The sequence below is a fragment of the Podarcis tiliguerta genome (assembly GCF_965153285.1).
Source record: "Podarcis tiliguerta genome assembly, chromosome: 4".
Classification (NCBI taxonomy): domain Eukaryota; kingdom Metazoa; phylum Chordata; class Lepidosauria; order Squamata; family Lacertidae; genus Podarcis; species Podarcis tiliguerta.
In genome coordinates, this window is record NC_139537.1 from 13,893,885 (window position 1) to 13,918,608 (window position 24,724).

General features: G+C 44.5%; 1 protein-coding gene and 1 long non-coding RNA gene across 6 annotated transcripts in view; one reads left to right on the forward strand and one right to left on the reverse strand.

Annotated features, from left to right (window-relative positions):
• GRM5 (glutamate metabotropic receptor 5) overlaps positions 1-24,724 on the reverse strand; it is a 247,489-nt gene that overhangs the window by 178,100 nt on the left and 44,665 nt on the right. The gene's annotated exons all lie outside the window — the stretch shown is intronic.
• LOC310675900 lies at positions 6,788-7,541 on the forward strand. Its single transcript, XR_014510297.1, has 2 exons — positions 6,788-7,307; positions 7,349-7,541. It is a non-coding gene; the product is annotated as an uncharacterized lncRNA (long non-coding RNA).

Here is a 24,724-nt window from a genome sequence, read left to right on the forward strand (position 1 = left end):
CTGACTCGGGACTGGATCCAGGGAAGGGGGTGCTTTCCAGGTTAGCCCAGCTCAGGTAATTTCTAACAGCAGAAATGACTGGCATGAATTGTGCAGGGAATGATCTTTTACAGCCTTCAGAAATACATGGATCTTTTTTTTTTTTTTTTGAAACTCAGGTGACAAAGAAAACACGGTATCAACGCATGCAAGATAACAGATCTTGGTGTCAAAAACCAGAACGATGAATGACATTGATTTGCATTTGAAACCCCTTTAAAAGGAGCTGTATCATGGTGGGACCCTCATTAAGTAAAAGAATAATAATAAAAATCCTGGAGAACCCAGGAAGGTAATTAAAAATATATTACAGAAGTGATTTCAAAAAGCAGAGAAAAAGAAAGAGGGAGAAGGCGCGCCATCTACAAAATATAATTCAAGGGTTTGTTTTAACCAGACAGGAGGAAGCCAACCTCTTAGACAAAAACAGATCGCCTAGAGTTGATCAAAGGCAAAGAGGTTCCTATTGAACTCACAGAATACCATCTCGCTGGATTGCTGCTGTTTTTGTGATTTCAGGTTTACAGTATTCGATGCTCAGCACCAGAGTACAACCCAGTCATCATCATCATCATAAAACTTTGCATGCCACCCTTCATTGGAAGATCACAGGGTGGTTCACAACATAAATTCTTAAAAATATAAGCTGAGTTTTTGGTTCCACCAAGGTCAAGGATTACTTCCCACATTGAGCAGTAGCACATCAGCACCATTAGTGAAGAAGGGAGAATGTTTCATAAATAAGGCTGGATCGGAATCTTGATGGGCTACAATTCCCTTCACCCCTGACCAATGGCCATGCTGGCTGAGGCTGATGGGCATTGATATCTGTAGGGCCAGAGTTTCCCCATCTCTGCCCTTCATACATCAACCCTAGTTCTGACCAATCTAGAGCCCTCCAGCTGTTGGACTACAACTCCCCAGCCAACATGGGGGCGTATATGAGTTGTAGTCCAACATCTGGAGGTTACTGGGTTGACAAAGGCTGCCTAACCCATTAGTGTGCCAAAACCCTCGTTACAGGGAGGAAGTCCCTGTTTTCAAAATATGTGCTGCAGTGTACATGCAACTAAAGTGAAAGGATCTTTACTGACGGGGAAACTGCTGCTTCAGAAACAGGTAGGTTTGTACAAGTTGGTGATTTTTCAAGAGCTACATCAGAGCATATGCTGTACAACCAAGCATTGAGGCACTGCCATCTATTTATTTAACTCGTCCCTTTGATGTAGACCAAAACAATGACTGAATTGGAATGAAATGCATGCAAATGGAGGGGAACCTGCTGACTAAGCACTTCTGCCCATTGGTGCTTGCTTAAACTTTTAGAAATAATCTGTAATGTCAAAAAGAGGCTGCTAGCCTCTTCCATCCATGATCTATAAGCCTTGAGATGGTTCTGAGCCGGAATCTCTTCCATTAATGCCCTTGGCCTGCACGATGGTATGTTAGCTCAGTACCTTGGCCCTTAAATGTAGGAAGTTTGTTTGTTTTCTTTTGTTTCTTTTTACAAATATGGCCAATGCATGAGTCAGGATCCAGATCACAACCATAGCATATAGAAGAGTAACTGTCCTGGCTCGCATCCAAAACACAGAAAGGCTCTTAACTTGCAAGAAAGAGATATTTAGCCAGGCAAGTAAGGGGACAGGCTCATCAGCAGACATAGAGCTCAGGAGTCACAGTTCCAGAGTTCCAGAGAAGGGCAAAAGATTCAGAACTGGCTGGAAAGGATGAAGATGTCCCAACAAGTTTTGCTGCCCTTCTTGCCAAGCTTTCAAAGATGGGGGTAGGGTTGCACTCACTTGTGAGATTCACTCTCTCTGCAAGAATGTTGAGATTGCAAGCACATGCTCCCTTAGGATACAGTGGTACCTCGGGTTAAGAACTTAATTCGTTCTGGATGTCCGTTCTTAACCTAAAATTGTTCTTAACCTGAAGCACCACTTTAGCTAATGGGGCCTCCTGCTGCTGCTGCACTGCCACTGCACAATTTCTGTTCTCATCCTGAAGCAAAGTTCTTAACCCGAGGTACTATTTCTGGGTTAGCGGAGTCTGTAACCTGAAGCATCTGTAACCCGAGGTACCACTGTAAGTCTGTTCCCCTTTGCGAAGACAGTGCCTGGTTCTAGGTGCTAAAGCTTCTACATCCTCTTCACACTTTTGGTTGCTGCTGCCTCTTGTTCAGACTCCATCCTCAACTGATCAAAGTCTTTCCCAACCCCTTCTCTGCAGAAAGGTCAGGGGGGGGGAGAGAGCTGGCATCCATGCTCCCCCCAAAGCTGTTGAGGGGGAAAGAAGAGGTTCCCCCTCTTATAACACAAGTTCCCACTATTCAGACCCCCATTTCTTCTCCTTTCCTGCTCTGAGAATTGGGGTGCTTGGATTTGGGTGTCTGAGAGAGAACGTGGCATATAGAGAGATTAAATAAGTGAAGATATGCTCCTTTCCACATTAAAAAGCTCAATATATTTGCATCACAGCAGCCTTCAGTTTAGAGTGGCCTGGGCCTAAATTCTCGCTCCCCTTTTCATGTTGAATCCAAGAATGAAAAACTGAAAAGCACGAAAGTATCTATTGCATTTTGATTACTCCTTCAAAATCTTTGAGTATCTTCCAGGCTTTGTTAGGGCACGAGCTGTCAGTCAGCTGCATGGCTGTGAGCAAAGAATCTCCGTGCAAAGGGGGAAAGATGCTGTGCTTCTCAGTGCGGACCAAAGTAGCTGACTTAATGTTGTCAAGCCAGATTCCCGGAAGAGAATCCCACTCAGAGACCTGAGAATTCTAAGACATAAAATTGCCCATTAGGCAGTGACAGGCTCGGCGTGACTCTGGGCCACTGCAGAAGATCAATTTTCACAAAAAGTAACAAAGGAACTCTCTGGGGTTCCTGTGATGACTTGGGCAGCTCATTTCTGATGGGACACAGGGTTTTGGTGGGTCAGGGGTTTAGAGGATTTGATGGACCCTGAATCACCATATTCTATATTCTGTAAGACAATATAGGTGGTGTAGCCAAAAATAAAGTGCTGGCAAATATTTGCGGGGACCTTTTCCCTTTAAAAGGTAATAATCACAAACTGATGTAGAGAAGTGAATTTAAGATCTGAGAAATGATACCATGGGGGGGGGGAATCAACAGATCCACCCATCTATAATCCCATTTACAGATATAAATCCGCAGGGAATCTGGAGGGAATCTGGAGATGGCATCCAAACCAACCGACGAACCTCAATCCTACAAAAATGTTATTTAGAGAAACATATGGGCATAAACAGAGCTGAAATGATATTTCAAAAACATTCAAGTAAAGCTTCACATTCTGAAGTTTCAAATTTACATTTTGAATTGTAAATGGGAAATTTTGGAGCTCCTTGATATACCTTGAATTTATTTTATTTGGAGAATTACAGTAGCGTGTCAAATATGAGATCCCATGTGTTGTCAGTTAAATACAGCACGCCACTGTGTCCGCAATCAGACACTGGCAAAATATCAAATGTTGATTGCAAAGACAATCAAATGTCAAATATCAATATTGAATAATCATAACTATTCAGCGCAAATTTGTACATTCAAAACCTAACAACAAATTATTTGGCACCAGCATTCTGAGAAAACTATGGCAAGAACTTTTTGAAGCAAATCCATTTGAGCCCTGTGGAGAAAGGTACGTTCGTTCATTCACATTTCCTCAGTATTGGATTCCTAACAGTAACCCCACTTTCCACTCTACAATTTTCAACCACCTGGCGTCCCTGCACTGTGAATCCTGCAAAGAGGTTCAACTCTGAGTGCTTAACTTTGATGTCTCAGAACTTCAGCGCCATTCAGACTTTTAGCAACACTGAGCAAAGCAGAAGGGCCACGCAGTTCAAAAACAGCTCAGAAGATCAATAGTTTTGACTCATGTCGTTTAATGGAGAGAGCTGTAATGTGAAGAATAAATTGCTACAGGGCAAACTGAACAAGTACCAACCTCTCTCCCTTGAACTTCTTCAGCAAGAGAGAGACAGAGAGACACACAATTGGGTGCTTAATTCCAAGTGTGACAATGGAAAGGCAGTATGGTATAGTGGTTAGAGTGTTGGACTAGGACCTGGGAGCCATGGAGCTCAGTGGGTGACCTTGGGCCAGTCACTGCCTCTCAGCCTAACCTACCTCACAGGGTTGTTGTGAGGATTGAATGAGGAGGAGGAGTACTATTTATGCTACCTTGAGCTCCTTGGAGAGAAGGGTGGGATATAAATGCAACAAACAAACAAACATATTTTTTTTAAAAAAACCTTAAATGAAACAGCTATGCATATCAGTCCATTTCAAACAACACATAGTCATAATGCATTTATTAGACTTGTTAATTAGTTGTTACCCAAAGGTATCCTGAATCGATGGACAACACAAATAAATTTATTATACCCTAAAAGAGAACATAAAAAACAACAACAACCCCATAGCAGCCACAGGAAGCTCTGGCAGGACACTGATCCTAAGCGTGCTTAATGGCACTTATTAAACATCAGGAATGGTTTCAGGGGCCTGAACTGACCTCCAAGAAAATGTTTCTGCTTTTGCAGTCCCCAGTGATTTTGGAGGCAGTGAGAAAAAAGGGGGAGGCAAAGCATTGGGATAGGCGGAATCCAGCACCCTGGTTGGGTGCAAATCACCACTTCCCTAGTCATCAGATCAATCATGTAATGAGAGGGGATATATGTGTGTGTGTGTGTGTGTGTGTGTGTGCACTTGCTATTGTGCATGAGAGAGGCTGCAGGAGAGACTTTGGAGTGGCCACACCCACTTCTTTAGGCCACACCCTCCACTGACATTCCGCACCCAGAGAATTGGCCATGGGTGAATGTAGTCCTCTGGCCAAGGAAGTTAGCCCCTCCTTCTTATGCACTGTGCATGTTTACAAAAGATGACTGCTTGGACCAAGTGTCCTTGTAGGGTGAGCTGAAGTCTAGAACTTACCACTACTCTACTCTACGGAGGTGAAATCCACAGTCGCGTCAGCTTTAAGCAGGAAAGCTTAAACTTGCAGTGCTGCTGGTCATATGGCTACCAAACATAGCACAAAGGGTTTCCATGACAGCAGCAGCTAAGCTTAGTAACTGGCAAAACCAGTCAAGGACCAGATGGAAGGATTGCGCCATGACTGGGGCTGTATATTATACTATTGAGGTGTGGAAAGTTATCCTGCAGGGTTGGCTACTGGATTCCTCTGCAAGAATAACAGTAATATTGTTAGGCTAGCCCTTACTCTGGTTGATAGTGCAGCAGAGCTCCTAAAACAAAAGTATATTACACTCTACTTCTCAGAGCAGTGAGAAGACAACATAGCACAGCAATTACCCAATTTGGTTTGGTTTCCTTTGGAAGGAGCTCCTTGGAGACTTAATAGCATATTGTAGCATGTGTATTTGTTTAATAATAATAATAATAATGCATTGTACCCCATCCATCTGACTGGGTTGCCGCAGCTACTCTAGGTGGCTTTCAAAGATGTATAAAAGAACACGGCAAAACCTCAAAAATCAAACCTTTCTGATACAGGGCTGCCTTCAGATGTCTTCTAAAAGTCAGATAGTTGTTTATTTCCTTGACATCTGATGGGAGGGTGTTCCTCAGGGCAGGTGCCACTACTGAGAAGGCCCTCTGCCTCATTCCCTGCTATTTCTCTTCTCACAATGAGGGAACCACCCAAAGGCCCTCTGAGCTGGACCTAAGTGTCTGGGCTGAAGATGGGGGTGGAAACACTCGTTCAGGTATACAAGGCCAAAGCTGTGTATACTTCAAAGTTGGGAACCTGGGACCTTCTGCACTGAACTCTACCACTGAACTACAGTCCTGCCACAAAACTGTGGTATGTTATTATTTTTACACCACAAAACATTGCCTCCTCCCCGGTGGCTAAAAGAAGGAAATCTGGATGAGTGATCCGGCCATTACCTAACCTTCTTGGGACACCTTTGTTACCAACAAGACTCATCACCTGAGCATCAACAGTCTTTCTTCACATCTAGGAGGCTAGCTAGATACTGCCTTAGGGCAACCCACACTTGCAGAGAAACCCATTCGGAAAAATCCAATAGAAAACCGATAACAGTTACTTTACTGCTGGAGTAAAAGTACTGCTCTTCTGAGCTGTCTGCACAGCCAACTCAATTTACTCCCAGCTGTGTTGGCAGAGCGGATGGCACAGTAATGAAGTATTTTACTGCTGCAGGAAACCGCTGCTGTTTGGGAGCCATTGGGCAGTGCAGACAATACGGAAATGAAGTACTTCATAGCTAAATGGCTCTATGACCATGTCAGCAAAAGCACATCCTCAGATACCAAAGATTTTGGTTGCAATAAGCATCCTCTGTGTCTGTTTGCACAAAAATCAGGTGGTTAGTGAATTTTTCCCAAAAATGCAACGATAATTTGAGAATTGCATATCTATCAATCAATCAATCAATCAATCAATCATCTAATCCATGGGTAGGCAAACTAAGGCCTGGGGGCCGGATCCAGCCCAATAGTCTTCTAAATCCGGCTTGCGGACAGTCAGGGAATCGGTGTGCTTTTACATGAGTAGAATGTGTCCTTTTATTTAAAATGCATCTCTGGGTTATTTGCGGGGCATAGGAATTCGTTCACCCCCCCCCCACAAACATATATGGTCTGGCCCCCCACCAGGTCTGAGGGACAGTGGACCAGCCCCCTGCTGAAAAGGTTTGCTGACCCCTGATCTTATCTATCATCTATCTATCTATCTATCTATCTATCATCTCCTGCCCTTCCTTCCTGAGGAACCCAGGGCATCAAACAGATAAACAGTTTAAAAACAAAAATCCCCCAAAACATCCGAAAGCAGCTTAAAACAGTCAAAAACAACTACAATTCAAAACATTTTAAAGCAGTTACAGTTTGAAATATTCTAAAAGCAAATGCAATTTAAAAGCACACCTCCATTTGGCAATCTCAAGGTTACCAGGAACAGTATTCTTCCACCAAAGACCAGGACAAGCAGGAATGTTTTCACATTCCTCCTGAAAGTTAATACTGGTGGAGACAGGCGCACTGGGAGGGACATTCCACAAACAGGGAACCACCACTAAAAAAGGCCCTGTCGTGGGTTACTGCTGACAACACAGCTCCTGGAAGCAGCACTGTATGAACAACATTAGTTCAGAATTGATCAGGACTGGTGCTAGGCTGGAGAGAGCCCTCATCTGCCAGGACCTTTCTAGCAGGATCTCATTGGCATGGTTACTGCCTTAGGTGGGTTTACCTGATGGAAGCAGTGGCAGTACTCTTGTGATGGAGCACACCTCCTCAGCTCCAACTAGTGCTGTGGTGGCCAGCTAGGTAGTCCCACAATGCTCTGGGATGCCCAGTGCAGTCCTGGCTGAAAGAGACATTTGCTGGAAACCTTGAAAATACTAGCAGTGATTAGGGATGGGGGATTCTGTCAGTTTTGGTTTCTCATTTTTCCAGTTTTAAATTCAGTTCTCCGCAATTTTCTCTTTTAATAAAACAAACCCCAAGTCCTCATAAATATTGTCAGCACTGTAGTGTGGATTCTCTTGATGTACACATCTTTGTATGCAATTTCTCTATATATCTTCCTGCTTTGCAAAACAATTTCCCCTTATAAGCTATTTGCACTAATATTTGCACCGTTATGCACACATTATCCCAGTGTGTGCATTTCTGCACACATTACTGGGCTGAGGAACGGCATTGCAAAATTTGGAGAACCTCAAATTCTGAAGGTTGTTTCTCTTTCGGTCTGCATATTGTTTCGGAAGTTGCAGGTTCTCACCTATAAATGCAAATTGAATAAAATTTCTCCCCAAACCTTGCTGTGATGGTTTTTGACTGCACTTAATTTTTTCTCCTTAAATATTTTTAACTTCTAAAATATATGTTTATTTTATTTTCAGTGTACTCTTTAGCCACTTGGAAGGTTGCTATGCTGAACTGCTTTGGGAGGAAAGGCAAGGGTAGAACTGCAATAAATAAATAAATTACAAATCAGCACTTAGCATTGGGCCCAGAAATGGATTGGATGCCAGTGAGGCCTACTCTCACTTAGCAAATTTGCAGCCGTGTTCCGAACCATCCAAAATTGCAGTCTGTGTTCAAGGGCAGCCCCAACCACAACACATTGCAGTAGTCCAAGCATTTCATTCAATGGTAGTCACCAAGCTTGATATCCTAATGCACATGTTTTCACATCTAGATGTTCATAAATCCACAATTACATAGTCACAAGATGTCTCACTAGCCAAACACAAAGGTTTGCATAGCATTAAGCTAACGAAAAAAGTATAGAAGCTGGCACAAAACTTTGGAACCCCCTACAGGTAGGGATGCAGGTGTCGCTGTGGGTTAAACCACTGAGCCTTGGGCTTGCCGATCAGTAGGTCGGCGGTTCGAATCCCTGCGATGGGGTGAGCTCCTGTTGTTTGGTCCCAACTCCTGCCCACCTAGCAGTTCGAAAGCATGTCAAAGTGCAAGTAGATAAATAGGTACCACTCTGGCGGGAAGGTAAACGGTGTTTCCGTGCGCTGTTCTGGTTTTGCCAGAAGTGGCTTAGTCATGCCGGCCACATGACCCGGAAAAACTGTCTGTGGACAAAACGTCGGCTCCCTCGGCCAGTAAAGAGTGATGAGCGCCGCAACCCCAGAGTCGTTCGTGACTGGACTTAACGGTCAGGGATCCTTTACCTTTACCTTTTTACCTTTTCAATATTGTGAGGAAACATTAACTATTTAGACTTAATTGGGAGCAAGTCCCATTGAACTCAGTGAGGTTAACTTTTATGTACAGTGCTACCTCGGGTTACATACGCTTCAGGTTACAGATGCTTCAGGTTACAGACTCTGCTAACCCAGAAATAGTACCTTGGGTTAAGAACTTTGCTTCAAGATGAGAACAGAAATCGTGCTCCGGCGGCGCAGCAGCAGCAGGAGGCCCCATTAGCTAAAGTGGTGCTTCAGGTCAAGAACAGTTTCAGGTTAAGAACGGACCTCTGGAACGAATTAAGTACTTAACCCGAGGTACCACTGTACAGGATTGCAAGGTTAAAGTGTATGTTCCAAACATTTAACTTTCCAAAGTGTTTCAAGCACAGAGACTCCGGCAGGCCTACCACAGCTGTTTGCAAATCTTGCTACAAGCAAAAACTTCCTCGAGATTTTATGCAAATGTATTTAAATTTAATCAATGAATGAATCAGATAAGAGGGAGATGATCAATCAGCTAAACACCCGTTAATCAGTTGGTAGGTCTAATTCCGGAATGGCTACCACTTTCAGCTGAACTGCGGTTTAACAGCATTACAGCTGAAACAGCTCACTTAATTGAAGGGCAAAAGGTGTCTCGGCCTTCATTCATTTCCTGTAACGGTAAGTAGGTGAAGGTGGGGGAAATAAAACTCTGTAGTTTTCAGAGGCTGGAGTTCAAAGGGTACGTCTGGACTTTATTCTATAAATGTCAAGGTGACAAATGGCTGTGCTACACAACAAATGAATTTATCACACACACACCTTAGACCACCTCAGGATGGATTTTTAATCCATTTCTCTTGAAGCTATCCCGAGAGATTTAGGAGGTTAACTCAGGTCCAGAACCTTAGCATGCATATTCCATGAAATTCTCAATAATAGGAGTTGAGGTAAAACAAGATGTAAATACATTGCTTATTAGTGTATTGCTTATGGGATAAAGGTGGACATGTGTCCTGCTTTACAGCAGATAGTCGATTACTGTATTTTTCACCCCATAGGACGCACCGGCCCATAGGACGCACCAAGTTTTTTTTTGGGGGGGGGGAAATAAAGGGGGGGAAATTATTTCCCCCCCAGGCGCTTGTGGGGCCGGCAGCGGGGAGAAGCGTTCTTCTCCCCGCCGCCCACCGGCAGACCAGGTCCAGGGACAGCGGGAAGACACTCTGCGCCTCCCTGCTGTCCCCAGAGCTTGCGGGGCTGGCGGCGGGGAGAAGCACGTGTCTCCCCGCCGTCAGCCTCCAAACCACATCGGGAGACAGCGGGATGGCGGCGTTCTGCCTCCCCGCTGTCCCCCGATCTTGTGGGGCTGGCGCTGCGGCTCTCCTGAAGCCTGGAGAGCGAGAGGGGTCGGTGCGCACCTACCCCTCTCGCTCTCCAGGCTTCAGCGAAAGCCTGCATTCGCCCTATAGGATGTACACACATTTCCCCTTCATTTTTGGAGGGGGAAAAGTGTGTCCTATAGGGCGAAAAATACGGTACTTATGTACTTACGTACTTACTTACTTACTTACTTACTTACTTACTTATTCTTATTTATTAAATTTATATACTGGCCTTCATCTGAGGAACACAGGGCAGTATAAAAAAAAAAAATGTACAAGGTAATTACAAACGAAACAAAACCCCATCCCTAATTAAAAGGCCATAGATTGATTAATTAGCCAAAGGCCTGGGAGAAGAGGAATGTTTTTGCCTGGTTCCTAAATATATGTAGCGAAGGCGCCAGGCGAGCTTCCCTGAGGAGATCATTCCACAAACAGGGGGCCACCACAGAAAAGTCCCTGTTCTCATATCGCCACCTTCCAAACCTCAGATGTTGATCACAGGGTCTGATGATTAATATGCCACCCTTCTTTTCAAAGGGGCTCAGGGAGGTGAACAACAAGGGATAAAATAACAGAGCTTCTTTTAAAAAATCATAAAAAAACCATACCGACATAGAGACAGACTGGGTAATATCACAACTTTAAAGGCCTGTTGAAAGTGGAAGGTCTTCAGTAGTTGTCAAAGGAATAATAGCATAATAATAATAGCATACCCTCCAACATTCCTCAGATGAAAATAGGGACATTTCTCACTCCCCCCATGACCCTCCTTGACCCAATAAATAAATGTTAGGAAGGGGCAAGATTAGAGGCAGATGCACAAACCTTTTTAAAAAGAAGATCAATGGAAAACGAGTGAGGTCCCAACTAAAGAAGAATGGCAACTTAAGCTGATGGAATATGCACAATTTGCAGACTTAACATATAGAACAAGAGAACATGAAGAACATACGTTTAGAGAAGATTGGAAAATGTTTATTGAATATATGGGGGGGGATTGTGTGCACTTGAAAACATTGGCAGCAATAAGATAAATTCAACAGTGTAAATAAGTTTTGATGGGTGTAATAATGGAATACTGAATGGTTTAGTTTATGTAAAATATGCAGGGATTTATAGTATGCAAAGTGAACCATTGACAGAGAAGAAGGGAAGTCATTGATATTTTAAGGATGTTTAAATGAGTATTCTAAGTGTAAAACAGAAAATTTAACAAAGATTACTGTATTTGTATTTTTTCGTCTATAAGATGCCCCATGTATAAGACACCCTCTACTTTTGGGGACTCCAATTTATGAAAATGGGGGGAGATGACCCCCATGTATAAGACACCCCCAAATTTTGGACATTATTTTTTAGGGAAAAAACCTAGCCTTATACAGTGGTACCTCGGGATGTGAACGGGATCTGTTCCAGAGCCCCGTTCGCATCCTGAACAGAACGTAAGACGCATCTGCGCATGTGTGGGTCATGTTTCGCCCCATCCACACATGCACGTGACATCATTTTGAACGTCTGCACATGCGCGAGCGGCGAAACCCAGAAGTAACGTGCTCCGTTACTTCTGGGTCTCCGCGGAGCGCAACCTGAAAATACTTATCCTGAAGCGTATTTATCCCAAGGTATGACTGCACATGGAAAAATATGGGAGAGAGAGAGAGAGAGAGAGAGAGAGAGATCAAGACTCCTTACGCTCTGCTGTGCTCCCCCTTTCTTCCCACCTAGGGGGGCCCTGCCCTCTGCCTACCCCTCAGAGCTGGCACATCACACGGCTGGGCCTTGGCAGCTGCAACCTCTCCCTCTACTCTCCCACTCTCCAGCAGCAGCTTTGAGCTGCCCAAGGGAGAAGGCCAGCAGTGGTGACCACAGAGTCAACAAAGACAGTGCACATGCTCTATCAGTTGCTTACAATGGACAGCTACTGCTGTCTCGTTCTCTTTGTGGACTTCCACCTGGCCACTGGGGGAGACAAAATACTAGACAGCAATGGCTTATGGGGGTGGGGTGGAGAGGCAGTGGATTCCTGCTGGCCATGGTACCACCCCTCTCAGGATGTGTATGGGTCAGGGCAGCATGACAGTGAGGTTAGGGGTGTTGGGATTTCAGTTCCCACAAGCTGCCAGGAAGCAGCAAGGGCAACAAGGTTGTTGACATCAGGTGATGTCTCTCAGCGTGAGAAAGGAAGTCTGAGCAAGTTCTCAGACAGTCCTGAGTGTAACCGGGGTGGAGTTACAGTTACCTCTTCCGCTTCTGGACTGAAGCAATGTTGAGTTGTAGACTCTGAAGCTGGGCTGCTCAAGACGAGCAGTCATGCGTGTGTTTTGTATGCAGTTTTAATAAAGTAGCCTGGAGACTACGAACTGCCTCTTTCTTCTTAGAGCCAGTGTGGTGTAGTGGTTAAGAGCGGTAGTCTCGTAATCTGGGGAACCGGGTTCGGGTCTCCGCTCCTCCACATGCAGCTGCTGGGTGATCTTGGGCCAGTCACACTTCTCTGAAGTCTCTCAGCCCCACTCACCTCACAGAGTGTTTGTTGTGGGGGAGGAAGGGAAAGGAGAATGTTAGCCGCTTTGAGACTCCTTAAAGGGATTAAAAGGCAGGATATCAAATCCAAACTCTTCTTCTTCTTCTTCTTCTTATGCATTGCCAGGAGAAAGTTAGTGTGCTTCTCTCAGAAGGGAGAAGTCGCTTATTCATCGGTCTCTCTGGACTGAGGAGAAATTCCTGGGTTCCAGCCAGAGAGTGACCACCGGATTAATCGCCCTGGAGTGTCTGGGAGGCTGGCTATGCTCCCGGGCGGGTGTTATTCCAACAAGGGGTACTTCTGGTGGTACTGCTTCACCCTGCAGGTACACACACTCCTTGGGGTCACCTCATAAACCTCTTGTCTTCATGTGACCCAATCCCAAAGAGCACAATGCTGCTATCAAATGCGTGCCATTTCCTGCACAAACCACCACTGATGCTTGACTAGATGTACTCTTGGTACGGACCTATATTCTTAAACAGAAAGCCATACAAACAAACAAACCATTGCTTAATAGTTGTGTGTTCATAAGCATGTGCTTTATTCAGTCTGCTCCTTGTCTATGTTTCTTTTCTGAAGTTACAAGAAGTCTGTTAAGAAGTCCGGTTGGCTTTGCCAATTCACATGTGGATTCTGGCTGCATAAACGTTGCTTCTCAACCGTGTTGATCCCAGTTTTCTTTGTTTCGCCTTTATTTGATGGCGCTTACGTGCAACAGTGCCATCGCCAATTTCCCGCCAGTTCTATGCAGGTCACAGCGGGGCGAGCTCTAACCGCTCTTCATGAGACCACACAATTCTGCACCGTGTTAGAATTCCATTCTTCCCTCTTATTTGATATGTGTTAATTTGGGAACCTAATGATGCTTTGATTATAACCATTTGAGCTCATAATCATAGATTGTGGACCTGCAAAAGGAAGCGACGGTGGTAATTTAAATGTAATTTTTGATTCATGTTGAGCGTGCAAACTTTCCTTAATGCTGCCTGAAATGCTAAGCAGACTCCAGCTAATTAAAGACAATGCGCACGCAAGGATGCTTTTGTCTTATTTTCAGTCTCGGTGCTGAAAACAGCGGAGGACTTCTGCATCATAGCAGGAGATACAATTGCTATGGTGTGTCTAACTCTTTTTTTTTTTTAAAAAAAGCCAACTGAGCTGCTGACCACTATCCCATTCCATGGCAACGAATTCCAAAAGTTAATTATGCATTGTGTGAAATAGATAAGAACATCTGATAGCTATCAGTAGCTATTTATGCTAGGAGCCAAAAGGTATGTAGGGCTCCAGTTGCCTACACCCCACCTGCTAGAAAGCTTTCCCAGTTCCTTCTGTAGCTTCTGAGTCACGAGGCATTGCCCACCTACATTCAGTAATTCTATTTATTTTCACAGCCAGAAGGCTATAAACTTAGGGGGGCTGGGTTTTCTTTTTTTAAGAGAGTTCAGATTCTCAGAATGCTGTATTCTGTACCCAAAAGCTGTGTCCATATTGGTATGAGAAATCATCAGTTCTAGTTTGAACTGATCCTCAGTTCTTGTTTTTATATGCAGATTCCCCAGTTGCACAAAATCCCCATCAGATACTCCCCACACACAAATAATAAACGGCCTCGGTCCAGTATATCTGAAGGAGAGTCTCCACCCCCATCGTTCTACCCGGACACTGAGGTCCAGCACCAAGGGCCTTGTGGCAGCTCCCTCACTGCGAGATGCCAAGTTACAGGGAACCAGGCAGAGGGCCTTCTCGGTAGTGGCACCCTCCCTGTGGAACGCCCTCCCACCAGATGTCAAAGAGAACAACAACTACCAGACTTTTAGAAGACATCTGAAGGCAGCCCTGTTTAGGGAAGCTTTTAATGTTTGATGTATTACAGTATTTTAATATTTTTTTGGAAGCTGCCCAGAGTGGCTGGGGAAGCCCAGCCAGATGGGCGGGGTATAAATAATAAATATATTATTATTATTATTATTATTATTATTATTATTATTATTATTATTATCCCACCCATCTGGCTGAAGTATAAATGAACAAGCTCAAAGTGTCTTTTGCTCATTGCTTACACCCTTATATGAGTGGCACTTTCTCCATAGGAGCCATTTTTCTTATCTGCTCTACAGCGATGAGTCATTTACGAACCTGCCTGAGTTCAATAATCTCCAGGCACAAAAAGATTAGGAGTATTTTATGGGGGATTCACAAGGATGCGGTGAAATCTTACCTGCCTTAGCCCCCCAAAAGAAAGATGTGTTTTAGTATGGTTTGAGCAGATTGATTTAAGCATGGAAATGGAGCACATTCTACTCCATCCTTGAATGACTCTGCTTGACATTTAAGTGCTGAATAAACATATACACTTAACACGTCCAACTGTGTTTTAATTTTTTGTCCAATTTGTTTTAATTTTGAATTTTAAAAGTTTTAAAAGAATATATAACAACTTGAGGATTTTCAAAACCAATTAACGAGTCAGATTCAATCAATGCAAGCAAATCAACGAAAGTCCAGCAAGTTAACGGCAGCAACTCTGTGTGCACGCAGCCAGGTTTCCTAAGATCTTCCCTCCCCACAACATGGACCTGGGTGTAAAAGCTCAACATTCACTCCCCCATGTGTCTGTCAGGCCAAAGGGCACCTCCCAGCACCCACAGGGCATGCCTGACAACAGTGACTAAGGGATGCTCAAAACTCAACACTGCCTCAAGTAAGCATTCCATTATTTCTGAAATCTTCTCACCTGCCCAGACAACCTGCCAATTAGCCAAACTGAAGGAACGCCACTCCAACAAACATCACCCAACAGTATGGAGCAGGCAAAAGAGAAGACCCCAGTCGATTAGGATTACCCCCCCCCCCCCAATTCTACTCAGCCCTTTGGAAAACAGTAGACTAGCCTGTAAGCCCACTGCAAAAGGAGGGAGGGCGCCAAATAAAGAAGAGGGAAGAGTGTGGGGTGGAGCAGGCTAATAATAATAATAATAATAATAATAATAATAATAATAATAATAATTTTATTTATACCCCGCCCGCCCCGGCCAGAGCCGAGCTCAGGGTGGCTAACACCAGTAAAATCACAATAAAAACATAATGGGGGGGACCAATTTAAAATATGTGTTAAAATACAATTTAAAATGCAGCCTCATTTTAATAGTAGCCTGAAGATCAAAACCATAAGGGGAGGGAAACATAAGGTTCAGACTGAGTCCAAACCAAAGTCTAGGCGGAATAGCTCCGTCTTGCAGGCCCTGCGGAAAGAGGTCAAGTCCCGCAGGGCCCTAGTCTCTTGTGACAGAGTGTTCCACCAAGTCGGGGCCAGCACTGAAAAGGCCCTGGCCCTCCTTGAGACCAATCTAACCTGTCACCACCTTTCCCCATTGGGCGAAATTGCCCATCAGGTCATACGTCCTCGCCTAGGGAAATACCACACACACACACACACACACACACCAAACGGCTCTAAGACTGAGGGTAGAGATGTGGTGTTCCTCTAGACTAGGATGGGGAAATTCAGTCTCAGAGGTCACATGTTTTCCCCAAACTTCTCTAGCTGTCCCTTGTGGCTCTCCTCGGGCCACAGCCTACTTGAGCCACGCTCCTCAGAAGCCCTGCTCTCCACCCTCCTTCGGCGTTTTTGCCCAGCTGCAGTGTATGGCTGACTAAATGGAGGAGAAGGAGCAATGTGTGACTGTGAAGAATCTAGCATATTGTAAAGTTAAAAATTGCATTTGTTGCTCTGCCCACTTTGGCCCAGAAGGGAATATAGCCATCAGGGGGTTCACCTGTGTTCTTCACCTGTGTTCTAGACTTTGTTATCCTGTTCTAAACAGGACTACAGCTCCACCATCCCTGACCATTAGTGATGGTGCATGGGGCTGATGGAAGTTGGAGTCCAACCATATGTGGCAGAACACAGATTCCTCTCCCTTTGCCTAAGATGCCCAAACCACAATTTGCCTACGCAAAATGTTTCTTTTGATCCCGAGTTAAGTAACCTAGAATTGGGTCTGCGGAACAGAGAGCCTTCATAAAGGTTAAGAACAGGAAATTTAATGTGCAGACTGTGATCTGTATTATTAGCATCCTACTGTCTGACCTAAATTGAGCAGAGGAGAATATTGATCAGTATCAGAACTGCAAGCCAGGAGGGGGAAAAGGTGGATATGTGAAATTCACAGTATATATGCATGGATACCTGTGAATCAAAATGAGTGGTTTGTACAGGGAACTTTAGCATTAATTTTGGTTCAGTTGTGTACTGTTGAATCTACAAATGGAAGAGAAATGTCCTCCCTAGGATAGCTAGGCATAGAGTGTCCATGGAGCATAATAATAATAATAATAATAATAATAATAATAATAATAATAATAATAAATTATTTATACCCTGCCCTTCCTGGTTTAAAAACTGGGCTCAGGGTGGCTAACTGCAAATATAAAACATTGATTAAAATGCAATTTAAAAACAGCATAAAATACAACATAAAATGCAGCATCAGTATCAATAAAATTCAAAAATCCAGGGGTCATTGGGGGGGGGGGAGAACCCAGTCAGTAGACATCAGATGATGCCAGGGCTAACTGGCCAAGTTGGTCCTACTAGGGCCAGCAAGGAGACCAGGGAAGAATTTAAATGTGGGGTCCCAGAAATGGTTTCTTCATAGAAGAGGAAAGGGAAAAGGGAATAGAAGATCGGCAAGCCCAAGAGGCTCAGTGGTTTAGACCACAGCGCCACCTGTGTCTTGCAAGAGGATCAGTGTCTGAAACCTGCCCTGGTCCTCCATTTAAAAAATCTGTGTGTCAGTAGCAGCTACTCAGATGCTCAGTGCTGCTACCTGCTCCCACTACGAAGTAAGATAATATGAACTACCTTGAGATCTATGGCTGAAGGGTGGTATACAAATTTTAACCATCATCATCGGTGCTTTTTTCTAAAAAAAAAATGTTTAGGGGTACTCTCATTTTGAGTCAAGAAAATACCATTTTATAGTTCAAATCGGGGGAAATAAATACAATAAATGGACAAAAGTACAAAGATTCGGTAATAATAATAATAATAATAATAATATCAGGGGTCAACAACAGATGACAGGGTTCACTAAAGGATAATTTATCCAAATACCTTTCAGGAGTCTACTCTGATTTCTGCCATTTCCCACATCAGTAAAGCAATCAGATCATCCCAAAGGTGATCACAGCAACCGCAGTATAGTCAGGGGGACCTTGTCATATTCTTTTAATTGTTTTAGATATCAAATGCAGAGTTGGAAAAGCAGGTCAGTCATCCTTAATGGCCATTACGGCTCTGACACAGCTCTTAAATTTTCAGAGAAGGTACAATGAACAAAGAACACTGTGCCATCATTTTACAAAACAGCTTACCTAACTTTTTATTTCGTTCAAAGCCTACTCGAGAATTGCCTTTTGTTGCCTGCAGAATAATTTTTTGAATCTGGAGGCCTGGATGATTGAGGGCTGGGGAAAGGCAGATATTTTGAGAGTGGCTGCCCTCAAAATAGGCATGCATTTTATTCTGAATGTGCAGCGAACTGTTAAGAAAACCTGTTTCTGCAGGTCCTCAAATAGTGGTTCGTGTTGGGGTGAGGAAAAGTCAGATGCAATAGGCAAATATTGGCTAGTGCTCAGAAGCTCACTAACCCAACTCCCCTACCATCCTGGAGCAGTTTCACAGCTGGTTTAGTAGGTAAAGATTGGCCAGTGTCCAGAACATCACTAACACTACTCCCTTACAACCCCCAGAAAAGTTTTTTAATCGGATGTTTTTATATATAAAGTGAATGCATATATGCCAAACTGACTTTGCTGGATGAGGCCAATGGTTCATCTGATCCAATATCCTGTTCTCACAGTGGCCACCCAGAAAACAGTGGAAAACAATGGAGGACCCAAAAACAAGAGCACTCTTTCCTCCTGTGGTTTCCAGCAACTGATAATCAGAAGCATTTGTAGACAATGAAATACTGACTGCTTGTCTGTAGGATTGGCAAAATATAACCCTGTTCAGTTTGCAAACCCTTTGAGATTGAGTGAGCATGCCCTCTGAGCATGCATAAAACTAGTGGGAAGGCTGTCCTTCAACCACTATGCAATTAAAGCAAATTTACTTCTTTTATAGCCCACCTTTCCTCCATTATAGAACGCAGGGTGGCAGACCTGGGATTCCTAGGTGGTTTCCCATTCAAAGCCCTGACCAGACCTACACCTGCTTAGCTCAGCAGGTTGGCATTATGATGTAACCTTAGACCACGGATGGAGAACCTATGACTCTCCAGATGTTGTTAGACTCCAGTTCCCCAAACCACTGGCCTGTGGCTGCTCTGGCTAGGGCTGATGGGAGCAGGAGTCCAGCAACATAGCCATTGTGGCATTCGTATGGAGCCCCCAGTCGTTTCATGGACTATTGACCCATACACTACTAATCCGCTGCCACCAACCAGGTTCTCCCTGGTAAAACAGTTAGTCTCAGTCACATTCTCAAGTTAACAACGAAGATTGTAAAAGGTAAGGGGACCCCTGACCATTAGGTCCAGTCGTGACCGACTCTGGGGTTGTGACGCTCATCTCACTTTACTGGCCGAGGGAGCCGGCGTACAGCTTCCGGGTCATGTGGCCAGCATGACTAAGCCACTTCTGGCGAACCAGAGCAGCGCACAGAAACTCCGTTTACCTTCCTGCTGGAGCGGTGCCTATTTATCTACTTGCACTTTGACGTGCTTTTGAACTGCTAGGTTGGCAGGAGCAGGGACCGAGTAACGGGAGCTCACCCTGTCGCGGGGATTCGAACCGCCGACCTTCCGATCAGCAAGTCCTAGGCTCTGTGGTTTAACCCACAGCACCACTCGCATCCAGTTTATTGCAAACACAAATAAACTTTAAATGCATTCGAAACGCTGTTACCCTTTACCCTCTTAGTCTTATTTTATCCTGTCTCTAATTCTTCTACCTCCCCTCACACAAGAACCTACTGCACTAACTGTCTCTCTGTGTCCATCTGTCTTCCAACTGCTTTTTCCCCAACTGCTTTTTCCCAACTGTCTAAACCTCTGGCTAAGCCTTTTAAAAACAGGTTGGCTCCGCCTCTGGCTTTTCTATTGGTCTACCTATTAACCCTTTCTCTCCCCCTGTACAGACATTTCCAAAAGAATGGGCAAATGTCACATCCATCTTCAAATATCTCAAGGGCCATCACATAAAAGATGGAGCAAGCTTGTTTTCTCTTCTCTGGAGGGTAGGACATGAACCAACGGCTTCAAGTTACAAGCAAGGAGATTCTGACTAAACATTGGGGGGGGGGGGAATTTCTGACAGTCAAAGCTGTTTGACAGTGGAACTCCCTTGGGAGGTTTTTAAGGAGAGGTTGGAGAGCCGTCTGTCATGGATGCTTGAGCTGAGATTCCTGCATTGAAGGGGGGGTTGGACTAGATGACCCTTGGGTCCCTTCCAACTCTACAATTCTAAAGTTCTAACTTATGGAATTCCACAGGCTTCCAGAGAGCCAGTGTGGTGTAGTGGTTAAGAGTGGTAGTCTCGTAATCTGGGGAACCGGGTTCGCTTCCCCGCTCCTCCACATGCAGCTGCTGGGTGACCTTGGGCCAGTCACACTTCTCTGAAGTCTCTCAGCCCCAGTCACCTCATAAAGTGTTTGTTGTGGGGGAGGAAGGGAAAGGAGAATGTTAGCCGCTTTGAGACTCCTTAAAGGGGGTGAAAGGCGGGATATCAAATCCAAACTCTTCTCCTTCTTCTCCTCCTCCTTCTCCTTCTCCTTCTCCTTCTTCTTCTTCTTCTTCTTCTTCTTCTTCTTCTTCTTCTTCGCAACCCACATTAGGCTAAAGATGGGATCTATGACCCTATCATATACACTCCTTCTGATTTATCAGTCTTCCTCCAATACTATTATTCCCAAAATAAAATCAGATTTATTGAGTTCAAAGCACATCATGCTCTTAATAACCCCTGAACCCTGTAAGCTAGGTTAGTTGAGTATGATTCTCTTGGTATTGCAGAGGCTGGGAGACAGCAGTTTCCCTATGCTCACCCAGTGACTTTGTGGGTGAATTGAGCCACTACCTGAAATCAACAGTCCATAATTATTACCCTTCCCTGCGAAAGAAGCTATTCATTTGTTTCTTTTTTTTTATTGGGTGTTTTGTGCTGCTATACTATGGTGGGGCTAATTTTACATCCTGATTCTGGGGCGCATACCAGCTTTAACCGGGTCCTTGCGAATTGCACCCTGAGGACAGCAAATGCCAGGGTGTGTGTGTGTGTGTGTCTGGAATAAAGCACACATAAATCCTTGCTTTTATGTGCCACACTGCAGATTGCTCTGAAGTCACACACCATGGGTTTGAATGGTAAGGATGCAATTTACATAATAGACTTCTAATTCTCTGGAGATTAAGCCAGTGAGGCTTAAAAATGACAAGCGTTCCCTCGGAGAAGGAGCAAAAGAGTGGGCAGTGGCAATCAGATTTCATCCGTTCCTCCTCTGTGCTTCCAAAGCCAAGTCCTCCTGCCCTCCAACTTTTCAATAATGGAAACAGGAACACATTGCAACTCCTCTCTCTCTTCTCTCTCTCTCTCTCTCTCTCTCTCTCTCTCTCTCACACACACTCACACACACTCACACACACACGGCCAGATCTCAGGGGCATCTGATGAAATGGGATGGCAGGAGATTTGGGGCAAGCAAAAGGAACCCCTTCTGCATACAGCATGTACCGTATTTTTTGCTCTATAAGACTCACTTTTCCCCTCCTAAAAAGTAAGGGGAAATGTGTGTGCGTCTTATGGAGCGAATGCAGGCTGCGCAGCTATCCCAGAAGCCAGAACAGCAAGAAGGATTGCTGCTTTCACTGCGCAGTGATCCCTCTTGCTGTTCTGGCTTCTGAGATTCAGAATCCCGCTCCCCCCCGTTTTCCTCCTCCAAAAACTAGGTGCATCTTGTGGTCTGGTGCGTCTTATAGAGCGAAAAATACGGCAACTAATGCAACAGAAAGCCCCATGATGTGATGGGGTTTAAAAAAGAATTGGACAAATTCAGACAATGAGTCTCTCAATGCCTATTACTCCTAGTTTTATTATTATTATTATTAATAATAAAATTATTATTAAAGTTATTAGCTGCTCTTTCTTGCCACTAGCCTTGACAGCTATATGAAACCCCCCAGGTTGAGAGATATTATTTCCCCCACCAGTCTTGATTCGCCCCCCACCAGCTCAGAGGATGATTCAGATGAGGAAAGGTCATCACTAAAGGAGTCATCACTGCTGCTAAGCACTGGAATCTTCCAGATCAGAGCAGGTTGCCCTTCTAGGCTCCTTGTATTCCAAAAGCCAGCTCCCAGTACACTCCCATACGGTAGGTGACAGTGGCTACATAACAAGGCAATGGTCCTTTCAGGGCTCAAACTGGAGTAGGGCTAACTGCAGACTGTTGATTCTTCCAGAGATTGCAGATCAGCCTATTTCCATTCCATGTTAGATTCTTACAGGCACTGGCATTAGGAAATGGGTGCCGTCCCTGGTAAATAAGGACAATCGTAGAATATGCCTTGTAAACGTAAATATTGTATTCATGCTTCTAGTAAGTAAATAGAAATGGTCCCTGACTTCTTGTCATTGGCATCTGTCTGTCTCAGGAGGCAATGGAGGAGTGCGCCTTTGGGATGAAGTCAAACTGTTGGAGAGTTACAGCGCCTGCTGTGGCTGTAGAGACCAATACAGGAGAGATATGTTTTGTTGCAGCTGGGGCAGATGAAGGCATCCAGTTGTGCTTATGCTGGTGTAGCACAACATTTCTTCTTTCTGCACTCCTCCAGTGGCCACCCCTCCCCTGGTCACTGCTGTAGATGCATGACCTGTCTTCATGTCTCCTTGTAACATCTTTGTAACACAGAGTCGGTCTGCCAACGGGCCTGGTGCCTGAGGCCAGCTCCCCATAGAGCACATCCTTGGGGACCCTGCCATCTTCCATTCTGTGGACATGACCAAGTCAGCGTTGATGTCGCTGAGACAGAAAGTGTAAACATGCTGGGAATGTGAGCTTGGGAGAGCGCATCTTTGTTTGGGACAGGTGATGCCTGAAATCTTCCTGACACAGTGCATGTGGAAGGTGTTGAGGTGTTGCTCCTGGTGACTGTAAGTTGCCCACAATTCACTTCCACAATGCAGTGTGTGTTAGAATTCCTGCTCCATGATTGCAGTCATGGGATTGTTGTCTATCACATGACGGTGTGTGTTTTCATTCCACAGTGTGGGAAGTGATGTTTGTGTTACTGTGTTCCGTGAAGTGGGACTATTGTCCTTTGTTCTTTTTCTCTTTGCTGTCTGATGCTAGAGAGAGTGGGAGCCATGTTGCAGTGCTCCGTGTGTGTTTATATGTAAATAAAGTAGATTAGCCAAAATGCTGAGTTGCTGGGGTTCTGTTATGCAACTGTGCAAACTCTGCGGATCCCTAAGTGTGCCAGTGTTGGTTGGCATCAGTCGCTGTGATGTTCGGGCAGAAGAAAGCTTATGAAGTTCTCGAACGAAGGACTAGGAGGGAGAGAACATGCCAGTCAGGAATGTGTCTCTACCAGGGTCCTACTCGAGTGTAGGCTGAACTCCTGACAGTGTGCACTCGGTATAAACAAGGCACAGATGGTAGCTTTGAAGTCACCAGGACACCTTCACTTGGTGCTCACACCAGTGTTCACTAAGCACATAGGAACTGTGTTGATATATCAGGCCAAGGTCTATCAAATCTAGCACTCTTATTCCATATATCTCCTGGTACTCATAAGCAAAGCATTAAGGGGATGGTATTATCTTGTGGGTATGCCCACCTCTGGTCTCCAAGGTGTACTGCAGCTGTGAATTTGTCCTTCCTTCTGCATAATGACTTGCACAATCTTATTAAAAAGTCACAGCAGAAAAGGACATGCCACCCACACCATCTCATCAAAGCAGCAGGGAAATAGCAGTGCAAAGAGTCACATGCACATGCAAGCTTACAGGAGCCTTCTGTTGAGCAAGGGCTATGGCATTCTACATTATCTATGTAGGTACCAGGGACCCCTACAAGGAGAAGAGCTCTAGCTTAGTGAAAAGCAACTGCTCTGCCTTCAGGAGGTTCCAGGTTCAAACCACAGCAGGGCAGGAAAAAATCATTTATTTTATTGCATTTATATCCCATCTTTTTTTCACCCAGGAGCTGAAGTACATAGCTCTCCCCATCGTCATTTAATCCCCATAAACAATCCTTCAGGTTAGATGGAGAGGCAGTGAGCATTTGAACTTTGGTCTCCCAGGTCTGACACTGAAACCACTGCAACACACTAGGGTTAGATCTCAGCCTAACAGTTGGCATGGAGAACTGCTGCCAACCAGAGTTACTGGGCTACATGGACTATATGGACTACCAATACTGGGCTATATGTACTAATGTCCCAATTCCACATAAGGGCTTTTGTTTGTCCCATGATGTCTAGTCATGGTTCTGAGAGTGGTTTTGTCCTACCGATTCCCCCAGGAAAACCCACTGTTTACTACCAAATACTTGCCATTTCTTCAGATTCAGCAGTAAACAGAAGGAAAGTGGTGGGATGAAAAAATAAAATCCTTTCAGATTCATGATTAGAAATCACAGGAGAAACGAAACTTTAGCTGGGCCCTGAGAAAGCTTCTCATTGTGTTTTTGATATATCCACCCCTTTCCAGAACTGAGGATCTCTGCTTCCGATTTGTTGATTCATGTAAATGTGCAAAAAGGAAAAGCTAACACATAATCCACTCCACGTTATGAATGCTGCTGTTCTTGAATCTGAGAGGGTGTTTTCTACTTGCGACTGAGTGTCTTTCTGAACTGTGTTTGAAAGGCAATCACTATTAGCTTTGGTGTAAAATGTTGTCTCTGCATGTTACACAGCTGCTAACTGAAGTCACACTTCTAAATACCTGAAAAATAAATCTAACATGCTGTTTGTTCCTTCCATCCTCATCCCTCAACAGATTCTGCAGCTTTTGAGATGCCTTGCTAAGGGAGAATTTAAAATCACTT